At 39.4% G+C, this 21930-nt stretch overlaps 1 long non-coding RNA gene across 1 annotated transcript; it reads right to left on the minus strand.

The window, feature by feature from the left end:
• Positions 1-17067: 17067 nt before the first annotated feature.
• Positions 17068-20409, minus strand: LOC115200963 (uncharacterized). Its single transcript, XR_003879639.1, has 7 exons — positions 19913-20409; positions 19662-19756; positions 19144-19424; positions 18894-19006; positions 18453-18656; positions 17526-17819; positions 17068-17395 (listed from the first exon to the last, which is right to left on the minus strand). It is a non-coding gene; the product is annotated as an uncharacterized LOC115200963 (long non-coding RNA).
• Between the last annotated feature and the right edge of the window lie 1521 nt (positions 20410-21930).

A 21930-nucleotide genomic window follows, 5' to 3' on the forward strand; every position in this document is an offset into this window, starting at 1 on the left:
GGGTCGTGAGACCCGGGAATGGGCGGTTTCCTCCAATTGGCTAGCCTTTCCTGATGTCTCCTCATCCTCTCTATCTGCTCCTCTTCACTCATCCTCTCCTTATGAGGAAAAGTTGATGCTTTAGTACAACGTGTATGACTCCAATGCACAGAATGAATGGAAGTCATGGATGTTGTGTGTGAAAAAGGGAATGGTAGCAGGAAAGCTTGAGAATGCCAAAGTATAATGGTGCCAATAAAAATCTATGATATTGTGTGTGTGTGTTTGTGTGTGTTTGGTTTTACTATCCTTGTGGGGACCATAAGTCCTCACAATGATAGTAAAACAAGGAACATTCGGATAAGTGGGGACATTTCGCTCGTCCCCACAAGGAAAAAGGCAATTTTAGGCTTAGGAGTTAGGTTACAATTAGAGACATACAGTATTTCCCTCAGATTATACAGACCCACAAAGAATTAAAAAACAAAGCCAATTTTGATAAACTACCACATCTATTAGGTGACATACCACAGTGTGCTATCACAGCAGCAAGATTTGTGACCTGTTGCCACAAGAAAAGGGCAACCGGTGAAGAACAAACACCATTGTAAGTACAACCCATATTTATGTTTATTTTTCCTTTTGCAATTTAACTATTTGCAAATTGTTACAACATTGTACATAGCCATGGTATGACATTTGAAATGTCTATTCCTTTGAAACTTCTGTTGCAGTTTGTTGTAAACAGTAATGTTTACTGTTCGTATTTGATTGCGTATTTCACTTTCGTTTATTGTCTATTTCACTTGATTTGGCGATGTAAATATATGTTTCCCATGCCAATAAAGCCCTTTGAATTGAATTGAATTAAGAGAGAGAAAGAGAGAGAGGGGTTTGGGTGTAACTACATCGAGAATCATAGAGCATGTGTCTCTGTTTCCCTCTGTTGACTGTCAGAGATATTGCAACTTGACCTAATTGTAAGGAATCAGATGAGAATCAAAACATTTGAATTTGGCTTTGATTGAAAGAAAACATCATTTTTAAAAATCTGTCAGTTATTTGTATTCCATCAAGTGATTTACATTTTAACAAGGTGCAGAATATGGAGACTGTAATTCATTTGACAATTGTGGACCATCTAGAACTAGACAGATTCTGAGGATGACAGAGATAGAGGGAAAATAAGTGTATAAGAAAGAGCAATTGATAACATGAAAACCTGACAAGGACAATATTGTACAGTATAACACCAGCAGAAGAGACATTTGCTATAGTTATATCATACCCGTATTTGCTCAACTCTGGAAATCGATGATACATAGGTGGTTAATGTACACAATTGTCATGGGCATAGTCAAAAACTCCATATCATACTAGCTACCTGATGTCTCTCTCTGTGTTCTGTCACCATGGATATCGGACTGTCTGTTTCCTCTTCTGTCCAATGGATATACTGGGCCACTGTAGTACATACTGGAGTACATACTGTACATAAACAGAGATCATGGATGCAACAGAGATGTTTACTGTGTCATTGTTGAGGATTCAAAGTGGTATTATCAGTATGGTTGCCTCCTGATTCTCTACCCTTCTCGCAAAGTGTGCGCTTGCACACTACCTGTCATGGATTTGAAACATTGCATTGGTGTAAGCATTGGCTGGAGTTTCCACGATTGCTAAATCAATGATAAGAAGTGTACACTTCGAGAAAAGGGTAGAGAATCAGAATGCAACCTACTGTGTCTCTCAGTACTCACCTCGTAGTTTGGATCTATCCACACATGCCCCTGGTCTCTTCCCTGATTGGTGTCTTGGAGCTCCTGAGGTAAAGGGGGGCGGGCCGAAGGCTCTGATTCCACCCCCTAACAAAATCATACCCATCATTAACCAGTCAAAGCTTATTGTTCAGTTCATTACACCAAACAGCACCCTTATAAGAACATTGTCTTACATGCCCTTTCCAATATCCCTTTGGATATATGACAGCGTGCTGGGACCCCACTCTGAATTGGTATTCCACAGCACTATGGTAACCAACTAGGTCACTGGTATTGTAGTATGGTAGTCGTACCATTGGCAATCCTTTCGGCATCCTCTCTGTTGAAGATCCTGGTGTCCCCGGGTGGGAGGATGACTTCTGGAAAACTCCTTTGGGAACTTAGAAAAGACACAGAGGTGAAGAGAATAAATTGCTACAAGAGCCATACTGTATACTGTATTTCTATATACAGTACTAGTCAAAAGTCTCGACACACCTACTCATTCAAGGGTTTTTCTTTATTTTTGCTATTTTCTACATTGTAGAATAATAGTGAAGACATCAAAACTATGAAATAACACATATCGAATCATGTAGTAACCAAAAAAAAGTGTTAAAACAAATCTAAATATATTACATTTTTTTGATTCTTCAAAGTAGCCACCCTTTTCCTTGATGACAGCTTTGCACACTCTTGGAATTCTCTCAACCAGCTTCATGAGGTAGTCACCTGAAATGTTTTTCAATTAACAGGTGTGCCTTTTTAAAAGTTCATTTGTGGAATTTCTTTCCTTCTTGTGTTTGAGCCAATCAATTGTGCTGTGAAAAGGTAGGGGTGGTATACAGAAGATAGCCCTATTTGGTAAAAGACCAAGTCTATATTATGGCTAGAACAGCTCAAATAAGCAAAGAGAAACAACAGTCCATCATTACTTGAAGACATGAAGGTCAGTGAATCCGGTACATTTCAAGAACTTTGAAAGTTTCTTTAAGTGCAGTCGCAAAAACCATAAAGCGCTGCAGAGGATGAGTTTGTTGGAGTTACCAGCCTCAGAAATTGCACCCCAAATAAAATGCTTCACAGAGTTCAAGTAACAGACACATCTCAACATGAACTGTTCAGAGGACACTACGTGAAACATGCCTTCATAGTCGAATTGCTGCAAAGAAACCACTACTAAAGGACACCAACAAGAAGAAGAGACTTGCTTGGGCCAAGAAACATGAGCAATGGACATTAGACTGGTGGAAATCTGTCCTTTGGTCTGATGAGTCCAAATTTGAGATTTTTGGTACCAACCGCCATGTCTTTGTGAGACGCAGCGTAGGTGAACGGATGATCTCCGCATGTGTGGTTCCCACCGTGAAGCATGGAGGAGGAGGTCTGATGGTTACATTGTCAGTGACACTGTCAGTGATTTATTTAGAATTCAAGGCACAATTGACCAGCAAGTCTATCACAGTTTTCTGTAACGATACACCATCCCATCTGGTTTGCTAGTTATCTTGGAGAAATTACAAGATTATGTTAATAATACTAATATTGCATCAAATGGTTGTTTTATGCAACACAATAGGGTTCTTAGAACTCTATTGTGTCTGTGTGAACTGAGAGGAGCTTCTGAGATTTAACTCTAGCAACTGATTTATGATGGTCTTGTCTTCTCTCGGAGCCCGCATCCATAGAATGAGTTGGTGTTTGTGTGCCGGGAGGTACCAGGGTGGAGATCGCTCCGGTATGGATAATGATGAGAGGAACTTTGTTTTGGGGGCCAGACCCTGGTTTCTATACAATGAGAACAGTCTTTACAGCAGATACTGTCTGCTGTGAATTATTAGTATCTTTTATACAAATCCTAACCTTGTGACCCATTCCATACATCTGTTGTTTGTCATGAACATTCAGGAGGATGTACTTTGCTATTAAATGCTGTGGCTCAAATCCGCTCGTTGGGCTCTCAACAAATCGTCTAAGGGTGATTCGTCGACCAGCTTCATTATTGCAATAATTAATCCATGTTATTAATACGTTTTGAATAATATAATATCCTAATTTGTAGATTGGATTGACATTGTCTCTCCTCATTTTTTATTAGAATTTCCACAACAGCTCAGTGGGACTATTATTTATTTTTCAAGAGTACAATGACCCAACACACCTGCAGGCTGTTTAAGGGTTATTTGACCAAGAAGGAGAGTGATGGAGTGCTGCATCAGAAGACCTGGCCCCCACAATTACCCAACCTCAACCCAATTGAGATGGTTTAGGATGAGTTGGACCGTAGAGTGAAGGAAAAGCAGCCAAGAAGTGCTCAGCATATGTGGGAACTCCAAAACTGTTGGAAAAACATTCCAGGTGAAGCTGGTTGAGATAATGCCAAGACTGGTCAAAGCTGTCATCAAGGCAAGGGGTGGCTACTTTGAAGAATCTCAAATATAAAATATATTTTGATGTTTAAAGCCTTTTAGGTTACTACATGATTCCATATGTGTTATTTCATGGTTTTGATGTCTTCACTATTATTCTACAATGTAGAAAATATAAAATATAAAGAAAAATCCTTGAATGAGTAGGTGTATCCAAACTTTTGACTGGTACTGTATATCTGCCTCTGGTTGCTCCCTTTCTCAATGTGAACAATCCATATCAGTTCCTAAGCCTAAGCTAAATGAGCAAATGATCAGACAAAGTATGAGTGTTTCCGACAGTTACCTGTGTGCCTCTGTAAGTCCAGCAGGACCCGGAAGTGATCCCTGTTTTCAATGAGTCCAGAGAGGATGTCCTCCATCATCCACAGCTCTCTCTGGGCCTGGGGCTGCTCCTGAGCAGGGACAGGGGGTCATTTAAAGGCCAAATCACATGTAAGTAACTTCAAAACTAGTCTTTGAGTTGACTTAGTCATGAAACTTTGAACATGGCGAGCTTGCCCCTCTCTATGCATTTTATTTCCAACTGAGTTCAAGTTAGCAGTGGCTTTTGAAGCAAAACAAAACCGTGGATGACAGTCTCTCCTGGCCCCATAGATTTCTTTCAGGATATATGGAAAAATGGATATCTAAAAAAGTGAAGATATCCTTTAAAACTTCTTAGGGCTAGGGGGCAGTATTGAGAATTTTGAAAGAAATATGTGCCCATTTTTAACTGCCTCCTACACCAACTCAGAAGCTAGAATATGCATATTATTGTTCAGGTTTGGATAGAAAACACTCTGAATTTTCTAAAACTGTTTGAATGGTGTCTGTAAGTATAACAGAACTCATATGGCAGTCAAAACCCTGAGACAAATTCTGACAGGAAGTGGATACCTGATGTGTTGAATTACCTTTAAGCCTATGCCATTGAAACACACAGGGGCTTATTAATCTTTGAGCACTTCCTATTGCTTCCACTAGATGTCACCAGTCTTTACAAAGTGTTTTGAGTCTTCTACTGTGAGATCTGACCGAATAAGAGCCATGGAACGGTGATGGCCGATTAGACTCTGGCGCGCGAGTTCATGTTGGGTACTCTTGTTCCAATACGTTTTAAAAGAGAACGCAATCGTCCGCCTTGAATATTATTCATGTTCTGGTTAAAAAAGGCACTAATGATTTATGCTATACAACTTTTGAACGAACGTAAATATTTTTTTTCCCCCTCGTTCATGAAGTGAAATCCGGCGGGCATAGATCATGTGCTAACAACACGGAGCTTTTTGGACATAAATGATGAGCTTTTTCGAACAAAACTACATTCGTTATGGACCTGGGATTCCTGGAAGTGACATCTGATGAAGAGAATCAAAGGTAATGGATTATTTACATAGTATTTTCGATTTTAGATCTCTCCAACATGGCGGTTAGTCTGTATCGCAAAGCGTATTTTTCTGGGCGCAGTGCTCAGATTATTGCAAAGTGTGATTTCCCAGTAAGGTTATTTTTAAATCTGGCAAGCCGGTTGCGTTCAAGAGATGTAAATCTATAATTCTTTGAATGACAATATAATATTTTACCAATGTTTTCGAATAGTAATTATTTAATTTGTTGTGCTGACTTGACTGGCGGTTATTGGAGGGAAACGATTTCCTGAATATCAATGCCATAGTAAAACGCTGTTTTTGGATATAAATATGAACTTGATAGAACTAAAAATGCATGTATTGTCTAACATAATGTCCTAGGAGTGTCATCTGATGGAGATTGTCAAAGGTTAGTGCATAATTTTAGCTGATTTTCTGGTTTTGGTGATGCCTGTCTTTGAATTGACAAAACATTACACACAGCTATTGTCAATGTACTCTCCTAACATAATCTAACTTTATGCTTTCGCCGTAAAGCCTTTTTGAAATCGGACAACGTGGTTAGATTAAGGAGCTGTTTATCTTTCAAAGGGTGTAAGATAGTTGTATGTTTGAAAAATTTGAATTATGACATTTAATTGGTTTCAAATTTGCCGCTCTTGATATTTCACCTGTTGTTGGTAGGGTGCACCACGGGTGGCACGCTTGCGTCCCACATAGCCCCAAGAGGTTTTAACATTTGATTTAGTCCCACAAAACACCCATTGAAGCACCTAAACCCTGGAACAACATTTTGGCTAGTTTCATACCCTCAGCATATTATCAGATAATGTGCTCAGAACAAAAGCTACACAGGTCTTTATTTGAAGGATTAGTTCTTGGCAGATTAATGTGATTTAGACTGCATTTTGTGATGACATTGGTCTATCAGGTTTGACAAGCACCTTTATTAGGGCTTTGATTGATAACCATTTTTTAGGAATGGTGAGAGCCAGAGGCAGATGTGGCAGACCTTTACAATGCTGAAGGGTTTTCTATATTATATTACTGCCCTATTAACACATACTGTATAGTGACTTCAGAAAGTATTCACGCCCCCTTGAATTTTTCCACATTTTGTTGTGTTATACAAACAAAATTGAAAATTTAAAATCATTTTAGCATCAACATACTTTAATTATTAATTCAATTTCACATATTTAATTGTTTCGTATTTCATTTATATTTGTTAAATGTAATCTTTTGGTTCAACCTTAATGCATAATAAGCATCATCAACAGGGGGAACGTACGCTAATAAGCTGTAGCAAGAATATATCCATTTATAATACTTGTTCATAAAAGAGAGAATTGTTCATAAGGGCCTGAGATCAAAGTGAATATTCAGACCACTAGGGTTCAGTGTTTTATATAGGATATCCAGTAAGCCTCCTTTTGTAGTAGTAGGATCTCGATTGTACCTCCTCTCCTTGGTAGAGCAACATGCTCAATGCCTGTATAGTTGAGGGAGGAGATTGGATGGTTAGCTTCAACAAAGTGAGCTGCTACTGGATAGTCAATGTTCTTACACCTGATTGAGCTGCGGTGTTCAGCTATGCGTTGTTTTAATTGTCTTTCGTTTGTCCTACGTAGGCTTTTCCACATGAACAGATGATGAGATAGATTACTCCCTTGGTCTTGCATGAGATGATACCTCTAACAGGGATTTTTTGACCTGTGTGTAGGTGTCTGAAGATGGATGTTTTTATAGTGCTATTGCACTGTGTGTATGAGCCACATTTGTAGTTTCCATTTCGAATGGGTGTCAAGAGTGTCTGAGTGGGCTCAGGGGGAATGTCAGATCTCACCAAGCTATCTCCAGTATTGCAACCACGGTTATAGACCACCAGCGGGGGTTCGTTGAAGACGTGTGCAATTTTTTTGTTGTTGTCTGATTGCAGAATATGCCAGTGCTTTTTCAGGATTGCTTTCATTTTCTCCGAACACTTGGTGTACTTGGTGCAAAAGACAGTTGTGTTGTTTTTCTTCTTTGGTTGAGTTTTTAGTAATTCCACTCTTGGTTTTTGAGATATTTTCATCATTGCAGCATCAAGAGTTTTGTCCTTGTAGCCTCTCATTTTGAATGTATCTGTCATTTGTTTTAGCATTGCTGTCAACATCTATCTGGTGGCCACAGATTCGTTTAACCCTGCATAACTGACTATATGGTAGACCATTCTGGAGGGGAAGGGGATGCATACTATCCGCACATAGAAAGGTATTGCGGTCTGTGGGCTTTGTGTATAAGTCTGTGTGTAATGCATCATTCTCTTTGATGATCCATATGACCAGGTAGTTTATTTTTCTCTCATCAGACTGCATGGTGAATTTGAGATATTCAGAGCTCTCGTTTAGTAGAGTGTGCGACTCTCTTTATATTTATTTTTATAGTTTATAGTGTATTTCATTTGCAAACATTTCCACTTTGGCATTATGAGGTATTGTGTGTAGATGGGTGAGAAAAACATATTTAATCCATTTTGAATTCAGGCTGTAACAACAAAATGTGGAATAAGACTGCTCTATCAAATATCAAATCATAGACTTTATTATAACATAATAACACACAGAAATACGAGCCTTTGGTCATTAATATGGTAAAATCCGGAAACTATCATTCGGAAAACAAAACGTTTATTCTTTCAGTGAAATACGGAACCATTCCGTATTTTATCTAACGGGTGGCATCACTAAGTCTAAATATTCCTGTTACATTACACAACCTTCAATGTTATGTCATAATTATGTACAATTCTGGCAAATTAATTACGGTCTTTGTTAGGAATAAATGGTCTTCACACAGTTCGCAACGAGCCAGGCGGCCCAAACTGCTGCATATACCCTGACTGCTTGCACGGAACACAAGAGAAGTGACACAATTTCCCTAGTTATAAGAAATTCATGTTAGCAAGCAATATTAACTAAATATGCAGGTTTAAAAATATATACTTGTGTATTGATTTTAAAGAAAGGCATTGATATTTATGGTTAGGTACACATTGGTGCAACGACAGTGCTTTTTTCGTGAATGCGCTTGTTAAATCATCACCCGTTTGGAGAAGTAGGCTGTGATTCGATGATAAATTAACAGGCACCGCATCGATTATATGCAACGCAGGACAAGCTAGATAAACTAGTAATATGATCAACCATGTGTAGTTAACTAGTGATTATGTTAAGGTTGATTGTTTTTTATAAGATAAGTTTAATGCTAGCTAGCAACTTATCTTGGCTTCTTGCTGCACTCGCATAACAGGTAGTCAGCCTGCCACGCAGGCTCCTCGTGGAGTGCAATGTAAGGCAGGTGGTTAGAGCGTTGGACTAGTAACCGGAAGGTGCAACATCGAATCCCCGAGCTGACAAGGTAAAAATCTATCGTTCTGCCTCTGAACAAGGCAGTTAACCCACCGTTCCTAGGCCGTCATTGAAAATAAGAATGTGTTCTTAACTGACTTGCCTAGTTAAATAAACGTAAAAAAATAAAATACAAATTGAAAAAAATAAATTTCGGCCAAAAATGCCGATTACCGATTGTTATCAAAACTTGAAATCGGCCATAATTAATCAGCCATTCCGATTAATCGGTCAACTTCTAATCTCTGCATGTATATTTCCCACCGTAAAGCATGGAGGAGGTGGTGTTATGCTATGTGGGTGCTTTGCTGCTGACACTGTCAGTGATTTATTTAGAATTCAAGGCCCACTTAACCAGCATGGCGATCACAGCATTCTGCTGCAATACGCCATCCCATCTTATTTGCGATTAGTGGGACTATCATTTGTTTTCATCAGGACAATTACCCAACACACCTCTAGGCTGTGTAAGGGCTATTTGACCAATAAGTAAAGTGATGGAGTGCTTTGTCACCCAACCTCAACCCAATTGAGATAGTTTGGCATGAGTTAGACCACAGAGTGAAGGAAAAGTAGCCAAGAAGTGCACAGCATATGTGGAAACTGCTTCAAGACTGTTGGAAAAGCATTCCAGGTGAAGCTGGTTGAGATAATGCCAAGAGTGTGCAAAGCTGTCATCATGGCAAAGGGAGGCTACTTTGAAGAATCTAAAATATGTTTTGATTTGTTTATCACTTTTTTGGTTACTCCATGATTCCATATGTGTTATTTCATAGTTTTGATGTCTTCACTATTATTCTACAATGTAGAAAATAGTCAAAATAAAGAAAAGTCCTTGAATGTGTAGCTGTGTCCAATCTTTTGACTGATACTGTATGTTCCTGAGCTTCTTACCTTCAGGAAAGGGGTCATAATTTCCCCTGTTCCGTCCCTGCTAGGAATATATCTTACGTTAAACTGACCATTATGGGTATGAGTTGCAGTTACCTAAATTTAATTCAAGAACATTGTTTAAAATAAATGTTGTGAGAGCACAAGATAATCTGTGAAGTGTGATAAAAGTGAGGAGTCTATACCTCTGGCATCCCGAAATTACAGACGTGCTTGAGGTGTGAGTGGAACACAGATAGTTCACTCTCCATCCTCTCATACTGGCTCCACAATCTCTCCATTTCCTGTACCGAAAAGTAAACAAATATGTTTCAATAGGGGTTAAGAATAGGGGTTAAGAATTTAAGTTTAGGTTCATAATATGGTCTTCCTGATATGGATATCAAAGTGATTTTTAATTTATCATACAATTAGTAAAAAAAAGTAGCAGAGCCATTAGCATTGTTACAACGTTCCTTCTATTACACTACAGAATGTATCCTTTTTGACAGAGCAAAATGATCCTATGTTATGCACCAATGAGACGTCACAAATCCTTGCTCGGATAGTGACCAGTTCTTCCTGGAGCAAAGCCTTCTGGGTGAGCGCTTCTTCCTGTCCTTTGAATCCTTGTCTCCTCCACTCATCCAATTGCAGCCTGGTCATCTCTAAGGCGCACTCTACACTGTCCTATAAGACAGGGAGAGATGGGAAGGGTGAAACAGTTTTAAAAGTACACTGTACACCACTGTAAGACGGAAAATGATTAGAAAAAATGTTTTAATTATAGAAGATTCCAAAGGTAGAAGTTGCGGTGCTACAAAGGGAACCTTTCACCAGATTAAGCCATTGACTGTACAGTAAATAAAGTCAAGGCAAAGTTTGTGTGAAGTGTTGAGTGAATAACACTATACAAGATTGTTGTCTAGTAGAAAAATGACAACAATGTGAAGGCTATTGAAAGGAAACTGTAAGCTGAAGGTACTGACCTTGTCCACCTGTAGCTGGGCCAGCTCTAGAGAAAGAGACTGGAGAAGTTTGTCACACCTACACAGTCTAGTAAGCACAGCCTAACAGAATAAAAAAACTCAGTTACACAATCAAAAACAGTTCAATTAGTGAAACAAATCAGATAGAAAACAGTCAAACAAGAAGAAGTATATATTGGATAAGAAGGAAAATACATTTCATTAAAGGTGTCACGTCCTGACCCTGGTATGAGGTCATTTTTCCCTAGTAGATTGGTTATGGCGTGACAGGGGGGTGTTTTGTGTTTTCTGTTTTCTGTTTTCTATGTGGGTTGTCTAGTGTTTCATTCTATGTTGTCATTTTCTATGTTGTGGCCAGGTATGGTTTCCTATCAGAGGCAGCTATCTATTGTTTTCTCTGATTGGAAGGCATACTTAGGCAGCCTGTTTTTCATGGGGTTTTGTGGGTGGTTGTTTCCATTTAGTCTAGTGTACCTGACGGGACTGTTGTTGGTCGTTTTGTTGTTTAAACTCAGTTTTTCACAATTCCTGACATTTAGTCCAAGTAAAAATTCCCTGTCTTAGGTCAGTTAGGATTACCACTATATTTTAATAATGTGAAACAGTAGAGAGAATGATTTATTTCAGGTTTTATGTCTTTCATCACATTCCCAGTGGGTCAGAAGTTTACATACACTCAATTAGTATTTGGTAGCATTGCCTTTAAATTATTTAACTTGGGTCAAACGTTTTGGGTAGCCTTCCACAAGCTTCCCACAATAAGTTGGGTGAATTTTGGCCCATTCGTCCTGACAGAGCTGGTGTAACTGAATCAGGTTTGTAGGCCACCTTGCTCGCAAACGCATTTTCATTTCTGTCCACAAATTTTCTATGGGATTGAGGTCAGGGCTTTGTGATGGCCATTCCAATATCTTCACTTTGTTGTCCTTAAGCCATCTTGCCACAACTTTGGAAGTATGCTTGGGTCATTGTGCATTTGGAAGACCCATTTGCGACTAAGCTTTAACTTCCTGACTGATATCTTGAGATGTAGCTTAAATATATCCACATAATTTTCCTTCCCCGTAATGCCATCTATTTTGTGAAGTGCACCAGTCCCTCCTGCAGCAAAGCACCCCCACAACATGATGCTGACACCCCTGTGCTTCACGGTTGGGATGGTGTTCTTCAGCTTGCAAGCGTCCCCCTTCTTCCTCCAAACATAACAATGGTCATTATGGCCAAATAGTTAAATTTTTGTTTCATGAGACGAGAGGACATTTCTCCAGAAAGTACAATCTTTGTCCCCATGTGCAGTGGCTTCTTCCTTGCTGAGCGGTCTTTCAGGTTATGTCAATATAGGACTCATTTAACTGTGGACATCAATACTTTTGTACCTGTTTCCTCCAGAATCTTCACAAGGTCCTTTGCTGTTGTTCTGGGATTGATTTGCACTTTTCACATCAAAGTACATTCATCTCTAGGACACATCTCCTTCCTGAGCAGTATGACACTGTGTGGTCCCATGGTGTTTATACTAGCATGCTATTATTTGTACAGATTTTACATTACATTTTAGTAATTTAGCAGACACTCTTATCCAGAGCAACTTACAGTAGTGAATGCATACATTTCATTTCATGCATTTATTTTTATTTTTGTATTATTTCTGTACTGGCCCCCCGTGGGAATCGAACCAACAACCCTGGCATTGCAAACACCATGCTCTACCAACTGAGCCACAGGGTACCTTCAGACGAGTGGGGTACCTTCAGGCTTTTGGAAATTGCTCCCAAGGATGAACCAGACTTGTGGAGGTCTACAATTATTTTCTGAGGTCTTGGCTGATTTCTTTTGATTTTCCCATGATGTCAAGCAAAGAGGCACTGAGTTTAAAGGTAGGCCTAGAAATACATCCACATGTACACAGTCAACTTAGTATATGTAAACCTCTGACCCACTGGAATTGTGATACAGTGAAATAATCTGTCTGTAAACAATTGTTGGAAAATTTACTTGTGTCGTGTACAAAGTAGATGTCCTACGCGACTTGCCAAAACTATAGTTTTTCAGCAAAAAAATTGTGGAGTAGATGTAAAACGAGTTTTAATGACTCCAATCTAAGTGTATGTAAACGTCCGACTTCAACTGTGTGTGTATATATATGTGTGTGTGTATATATATATATATATATATATATATATATATATATATATATATACTGCTCAAAAAAATAAAGGGAACACTTAAACAACACATCCTAGATCTGAATGAAAGAAATAATGTTATTAAATACTTTTTTATTTACATAGTTGAATGTGCTGACAACAAAATCAAGTCAAAATGAGGCTCAGTAGTGTGTGTGTGGCCTCCACGACCCCTTATGAGACCATATGCTGGTGCGGTTGGCCCTGGGTTCCTCCTAATGCAAGACAATGCTAGACCTCATGTGGCTGGAGTGTGTCAGCAGTTCCTGCAAGAGGAAGGCATTGATGCTATGGACTGGCCCGCCCGTTCCCCAGACCTGAATCCAATTGAGCACATCTGGGACATCATGTCTTGCTCCATCCACCAACGCCACGTTGCACCACAGACTGTCCAGGAGTTGGCGGATGCTTTAGTCCAGGTCTGGGAGGAGATCCCTCAGGAGACCATCCGCCACCTCATCAGGAGCATGCCCAGGCGTTGTAGGGAGGTCATACAGGCACGTGGAGGCCACACACACTACTGAGCCTCATTTTTACTTGTTTTAAGGACATTACATCAAAGTTGGATCAGCCTGTAGTGTGGTTTTCCACTTTAATTTTGAGTGTGACTCCAAATCCAGACCTCCATGGGTTGATAAATTGGATTTCCATTGATTATTTTTGTGTGATTTTGTTGTCAGCACATTCAACTATGTAAAGAAAAAAGTATTTAATAAGATTATTTCATTCAGATCTAGGATGTGTTATTTTAGTGTTCCCTTTATTTTTTTGAGCAGTATATATATATATATATATATATTTTAGGCAGGTGTGAAAAAAGGCTGTAAAGTAAGAATGGTTTCAAAATAGATATGTTAATAGATTATATTTATCAATTAACTATATGCAGTGAGTGAACAGAAGAAATATCTACATCAAATCCATATTTGGTGTGACCACCCATTTGCCTTCAAAATATCATCAATTCTTGTAGCTACACTTGCACAACGTCAGGGATTTGTTGACATATACTGTAGTCAGGTGTATGATTAAACAATTATACCAAACAGGTGCTAATGATCATCAATTCAATATGTAGGTTGAAACACAATCATTAACTGAAACAGAAACAACTGTGTAAGAGGAATATAACTGGGTGAGGAACAACCAAACTCAGCTAACAAGGTGAGGTTGCTGAAGACAGTTTACTGTTACATACACCATGGCAAGACTGAGCACAGCAACAAGACAGAAGGTGCCTCAGCAAGGTCTCTCCCAGGCAGAAATTAAGGAAGATGGGTTTCCAGATGTGCTGTCGAAGCTCTTTTCAAGAAACACAAAAAAGCGGGCAACGTTGAGGACCGTAGACGCAGTGGTCGGCCAAGGAAACTTACTGCAGCAGATGAAAGACACATCATGCTTACTTCCCTTCACAATCGTAAGATATCCAGCAGTGCCATCAGCTCAGAACTGTCAGAAAACAGTGGGACCCTGGTACACCGAACTACCGTCCTGAGAAGTCTGGTCAGAAGTGGCCTGCCTTCATGGAAGACTTGGGGCCAAAAAGCCATATCTCTGACGTGGAAACAAGGCCAAGCGACTCAACTATGCATGAAAACACAGGAACTGGGGTGCAGAAAAATGGCAGCAGGTGCTCTGGACTGATGAGTCCAATATTTGGCTGTAGCAGAAGGCAGTTTCTTCGCCGAAGGTCTGGAGAGCGGTACATGAATGAGTGTCTGCAGGCAACAGTGAAGCATGGTGGAGGTACCTTGCAAGTTTGGGGCAGCATTTCTGCAAATGGAGTTGGGGATTTGGTCAGAATTAATGGTCTCCTCAATGCTGAGAAGTACAGGCAGATACTTATCCATCATGCAATACCATCAGGGAGGCATCTGACTGGCCCCAAATCTATTCCTCAGCATGACAACAACCCCAAACATACAGCGAAAGTCATTAAGAACTATCTTCAGCGTAAAGAAGAACAAGGAGTCCTGGAAGTGATGGTATGGCCCCCACAGAGCCCTGATCGTAACATCATTGAGTCTGTCTGGAATTACATGAATAGAGAGAAGCACCTGAGGTTGCATAAATCCACAGAAGAACTGTGGTTAGTTCTCCAAGATGTTTGGGCCAACTTACGAGTTCCTTCAAACTGTGTGCAGGTGTACCTCAAAGAATTTAAGCTGTTTTGAAGGCAAAGGGTGGTCACAACAAATTTTGATTTCTTCTGTTCACTCACTTTGCATTTTGTTAATTGATAAATATAATATATTAACATGTCTATTTTTGAAAGCATTCTTACTTTACAGCATTTTTTCACACCTGCCTAAAACTTGTGTGTGCATTATATTTAGTAACTTATTCTACATTTTGTTGTTACAGCTTTAATTCTAAATGCATAAAACATTGATAATATAAAACAATCTACACACAATACGCCCTAATGTCATAATGAAAACATGGTTTTAGACATTTTTATGAATTTATTGAAAATGAAAAGCACATCTAATTTTACATATAGTAAGTTTTCACATCCCTGAGTCAATCCATGTTAGAATCACCTTTGGCAGCAATTACAGCTCTGAGTCTTTCTGGGTAAGTCTGTAAGAGCTTTACACACCTGGATTGTACAATATTTCCATTATAATGAAAACATTTTTTCAAGCTCTGTCAAGTTGGTTGTTGATCATTGCTAGACAGCAATAGATTTTCAATCCAATTTAAGTCAACACTGTAACTAGGCCACTCAGCAACATTCAATGTTGTCTTGGTAAGAAACTGAAGTGTATATTTGGCCTTGTGTTTTAGGTTGTTGTCCTGCTGAAATGTGAATTTGTTTCCCAGTGTCTGTTGGAAAGCAGACTGAACCATGTTTTCTAGGATTTTGCCTGTGCTTAGCTCTTTCTGTTTATTTTGAACCTAAACTCCCTAGTACTTGCCGATGACAAGTATACCCATAATAAACTCAGCAAAAAAAGAAGCGACCTTCACTGTCAACTGTTTTATTTTCAGCAAACTTATTGTGTAAATATTTGTATGAACATAACAAGATTCAACAACTGACACATAAACTGAACAAGTTCCACAGACATGTGACTAACAGAATTGAATTGAATAATGTGTCCCTGAACGAAGGGGGGTTCAAAATCAAAAGGAACAGTCAGTATCTGGTGTGGCCACCAGCTGCATTAAGTACTGCAGTGCATCTCCTCCTCATGGACTGCACCAGATTTGCCTGTTCTTGCTGTGAGATGTTACCCCACTCTTCCACCAAGGCACCTGCAAGTTCCCGGACATTTCTGGGGGGAATGGCCCTAGCCCTCACCCTCCGATCCAACAGGTCCCAGACGTGCTCAATGGGACTGAGATCCGGGCTCTTCGCTGGCCATGGCAGAACACTGACATTCCTGTCTTGCAGGAAATCCCGCACAGAATGAGCAGTATGGCTGGTGGCATTGTCATGCTGGAGGGTCATGTCAGGATGAGCCTGCAGGAAGGGTACCACATGAGGGAGGAGGATGTCTTCCCTGTAACACACAGCGTTGAGATGTTATTCTGTACAGGCTTTTCAGTCAATTAGGTTAGTATTGTGGAGTAACTACAATGTTGTTGATCCATCCTCAGTTTTCTCCTATTACAGCCATTAAACTATGTAACTGTTTTAAAGTCACCATGAATGAAATCCCTAAGTGGTTTCCTTCCACTCCAGCAACAGAGTTAGGAAAGACGCCTGTATCTTTGTAGTGACTGGGTGTATTGATACACCATCCAAAGTGTAATTAATAACTTCACCATGCTCAAAGGAATATTCAATGTCTGCTTTTTTTTTACCCATTTACCAACAGGTGCCCTTCTTCCCGAGGCATTGGAAAAGCTCCCTTTTGTGGTTGAATCTGTGTTTGAAATTCACTGCTCGACTAAGACCTTACATATAATTGTGAGGGGTACAGCGATTAGGTAGTCATTGAAAAGTCATGTTAAACACTATTATTGCACACAGAGTGAGTCCATGCAACTTATTATGTGACTTGTTAAGCACATTTTTACTCCTGAACTTTAGGCTTGCTATAACAAAGTGTTTGAATACTTATTGACTCAATACATTTAAGCTGTTCCTTTTTTATTAAATTGTAAACAATTCTAAAAACATAATTCCTCTTTGACATTATAGGGTATTGTGTTAAAGCCAGTGCCACAAAATCTCAATTCAGTCCAAGTAAAATTCTGGCTGTAAGACAACAACATTTGGAAATACGTGTGAATACTTTCTGAAGGCACTGTCGGTGTGTATTAACTTTGTGTACACAGTGTATGTTCTTTGTTCATGTATACTAAATACTGTATATGGAGATCAAGTTCTGTTGTGCACATTATGTATATTCACAGGGTACTGTACCTTTCCTAAAGCTTTTTGTCCACTTGAAATATGGTGGAGGGAGGAATATACAGGCGTGGGCTAGGAATGAAAAGCAACATAAAAATTGAGATTATTAAAGAATTAAAAACCCAACCTTAATTAACTTCCTCTTTAATTATATTATGCTGTCTATGTTTTAGTTACAAATAATTCATAGTTTTCTCCTCACACTGTTGATTGTTTGCCATCTCTCAGTCCCTGGAGTGTGGGGAGCGGACTTAAACTCCAGCTTTGGAGACGCAGGGGCGTAATCGGTCTGTGGCATGACCGGAGGATCATCCTGGGGTCGAAAGTCAACCCAGCCCACTGGTGTGTGGGGTCGTGACCCCAATTGACCTCTTGCGGCTAAAGAACCTGACCCACTACATTTTGTGGGCTTGGGTGGTGTGTCAGGATCAGAATGGAAGTCCGGTCCCTCATTCTGCTGCTAAACTCTATTGGACTGGATGTTTTGGACGATGGACTGAGTACACAAGAGAGAAAATAGCACAGAATGCCAAAGTCATCACGCCCCTTAGACAATTCACCCAAAATAACCGTGTGACTTTCTAAATGTGCTTGGTGACAGAGACAGTGACAGATGGCAGATGTCTAGACACTGATGTCACGGACTGTTCTAGTCATAGACTGTTTTCTCTCCTACCACACGGTAAGCGGTACCGGAGCACCAAGTCTAGGTCCAAGAGGCTTCTAAACAGCTTCTACCCCCAAGCCATAAGACTCCTGAACATCTATTTGCATTGCCCCCCCCCCCCCCCCCCCCCTCTTTTTTACGCTGCTGCTACTACTCTCTGTTATCATCTATGCATAGTCACTTTAATAACTCTACCTACATGTACATAATAACTCGACTAACCAGTGCCCCAACACATTGACTCTGTACCGGTACCCCCTGTATATAGCCTCACTGTTGTTATTTTACTGCTGCTTTTTAATTATGTTACTTTTATTTCTTGTTTTTTTTAAACTATTTTTCTTAACTGCATTCTTGGTTAAGGGCTTGTAAGTAGCATTTCATTTCACTGTAAGGTCTACACCATTCGGCGCATGTGACAAATAAACTTTGATTTGATTTTGATTTGATGCTGCCTGCTACCTTTGTTGCATGCGCCGCCTCCCTCTCGGTTTGCAATGTGGTGTCCCTATTCTCCCCCCGGTGACCTGATTTGGTTCTCTCTGTGATCGGTTGGTGTGTGCCGCATTTTGTGAGAGACCATCTCAGAGAGAGGGGGAATGAGGGAGATCAATAGACTCACTGCTGCCACCTATCTGCATGAAGTTCTGATAACTCGAGCAACACCTGAGAGGATAAAAAAAGGGAGGACAATACAACAATTGAGATAATGGTAGCATTATGACTGAATTAAACCCTCTTTATAACAAAATAAATCAAATAATGTTTCTAATGAGTCCTATGTTTATTATTATTGTTTTTGTATTATTATTATTATTCATCTTAATATTACTAGTATTATTATTATATAAAGGTGTTCCTTAGGGAAATGCAAAGATTAAGTGGTGGGAAATAGTGCTCTACCTGTTGATGGAGCTGTCTGCTTCCATACAGGCAGACTGACTGAGTGCTCTGACCCAGCCCAGCCCAGCATGTCCTCCTTAGTGTCTGCATTGAAGAAGTAGGTTGTGCACCACCTTATATAATATGAATATATTATTTTACAGTATACAAAGACACATATACTGTGTATACAGTATAAACACATACTGTACATGTACTAAACATAGAGTCAACATAGTGGAAAGTGGAATGTAAACTTTATGTTCCTTACTTTGAAAGTATTTTTTCTGTTCTTGCATTCTCGCAGTGTGCAAAATAGAATGTTGTAGCTAGGTAATGGGATGCTACCCAAAACAGATTCTTCTCTACTATCTAGAAGAGAAGGAGGAGAGAGAAAAAGAGATGAGAGAGGCTAGAGAAAACTGCACTATTTATGTAAGGTACACACACAACGACATGATACAATATTATTTGCTTGCCTTTGTAGTAGAACAGACAGTAGTTAGGCAGGACAAACCATCTTCTTTTCCACAGTTTCAGCCCATAGCTGTCCTACATCAGACAAAGCATTTATAAGAATTATAAGCATTACAACTCATGAGCATTTATGACATGTATAATCATGTAAGAAGCAGTTATACGCATTAATAAACATTTACAAGCATCTATAAAAGGCTTATTCACAAGTGTTTCTGGAAATCCTACATCCACATTCAGTACAAAGCCTGTTTAATGCTACCTCGCAGTGATCAAAACATAATATAGGACGTTATGCTTACTGAACAGTACCTTATTGAGCCAACCCCTGATCACCACGGGGCAGTTGGGGTCTCTCTGAGCTGCCCTATATCTCTTCTGAACGTTTGTACCCTGTCATCACCGTCCTGTAAGAGATTGAGATAGGATCATTGATTATGATGCTGACAAAATAACCTCAGTAAATGTTGATGTTCATGATGTTTGGTAGAGTCAATGAGCAGTGAGCTTGTTAAACAGAGACTAAGCAAAGGGAGAGGTGGTTCAGGACAGGAGAGACAAACCTTGTTTCTGACAGGAAAAGAGGAGATTGTGACCACACTTGAGGCTTAGCTCATTCTGTCCTGATCCTCCATTCTGGGAGAAAGATACGAGGAGAAAAGAGGAGATGAGGGTAAGGAGAGGAGATTAGGGATGTAAGAAGAGAGTAACACATTAAGAATACTTGCATGCACCTCAGTGTCTATATGAAAGATTTGCCATGTAAGAATGATACGTTTATGTAAAAGAGTAAAGGTAGAGTATTGTTGGATCTAGGGACAAGAAGATGGAGACTACATCTTCATAGTAAGCTTATGATTGGTATTCAAAACTAGGGATGAAGATCAGACCCTTTTTAAATAATCAACAAGTAATTCGATCAGGAAATCCATCAGGACAAAAATTCATAAGGGTCAAGGGGCCCACATCAGGACCTGTAGAGAGCCTTCTTGTATAGATATGATGACCAATAGGGGCTCTTCTTTCTAAGCAAGACCTTGCATTTGGGCCAACAGGAGTCATACTTCTTTGTGTAGTCCTTTCTGTAGCCTGTAGTGCAGCTGATCCACAAATTTGGAGTACAGCTAAGTTAGGCTTATTTATCGTGACCTGAACGATTATCTCTTTACTAAATGAAAAAAAGGCAATCTGTGACCATAACAGCAAGAGGCACATAATGGCTTGTACTACATAGCTGTTGAGCAAATCATCCTTGCTTGTCTATGAACAGCTGACAGTGGCAATACAAACCAGAAGAAACTCTGGTAAGTAACAAATCAACAGCTACAGTCGATGGCATTAAAAAGCAATGAATCCCTTTGAAAACTGCCAATGTGGTATCAATATGAGTCAGAAACAGCTATTCTACTGTCAAAATTGACTACAAAGTGTAAATAGAATAATTTTGGTCATAAAGTCAGTTTCGTCTAAAAACGGAGTTTGGAACATCCATGCGTCACAACGGGTTAAAACCTCTTGAGGACCCCTTCGAGATAAAATCCCGTTAACGGGATTGGTTGGACAACAACCAGTGAGATAGCACGGTGCGAAATAAAAAAAATAAAAAATCTCAAAATTAAAATTCAAGTATTATACAGCATTTTAAAGATACTCTTCTCGTTAATCCAACCACATTGTCCGATTTCAAAAAGGCTTTACGGTGAAAGCAAAACATTAGATTATTTTAGGATAGCACCTTAGCAAAAACAAAAGCCATTTTCCAAGCACGGATAGCCGTCACAAAACCAGATATACAGCTAAAATTAAGCACTAACCTTTGACAATCTTCATCAGATGACACTCCTAGGACATCATGTTAGACAATACATGCATTTTTTGTTCGATCAAGTTCATATTTATATCCAAAAACCCCATTTTACATTGGCACGTGACGTTCAGAAAAATGTTTCTCCCCATAACTTCCTGTGAATGGGCACATCAATTTACAGAAATACTCATCATAAACGTTGACAAAATTTTTAACAATTATTTAAAGGATTATAGGTAATCTACTCCTTTATGCAACCACTTTGTCAGATTTCAAAATAACTTTACGGAGAAAGCACATTGTTCAATATTCTGAGTGCAGAACTTAGCCTTCAATGCTAAGCTATACAGTTAGCCTACAACCACGGCGTCGACAAATCTCTAAAATATGTTCGAAATATTTTCTTACCTTTGCTGATCTTCGGCGGAATACACTAGGAAGGACTCCCACTTCCACAAGAAATGTTCATTTGTTCTGCAAAGTCCATCATTTATGTCCAAATACCTCCGTTTTGTTGGCCCATCCAGAACACTTTACAATGCCATGAGGTGTGGGCACAAATCCATAGATGAAAAGTTCAAAAGTTCTATTACCGTTTGTAGAAACATGTCAAACGATGTTTGCAATCAATCTTTATGGTATTTTTTAACGTAAAATTGCGATAATTTTCCAACCGGACAATAGGTATTCATCCCAGAAGAAAAATAACGAACAGCGAACTCACGTGCACACGCGTCACGAGACACCTGTCCTCAGACTGGCCACTGATTGACT

The sequence above is a fragment of the Salmo trutta genome, chromosome 10 (genome assembly GCF_901001165.1).
Source record: "Salmo trutta chromosome 10, fSalTru1.1, whole genome shotgun sequence".
In the NCBI taxonomy this organism is placed as follows: domain Eukaryota; kingdom Metazoa; phylum Chordata; class Actinopteri; order Salmoniformes; family Salmonidae; genus Salmo; species Salmo trutta.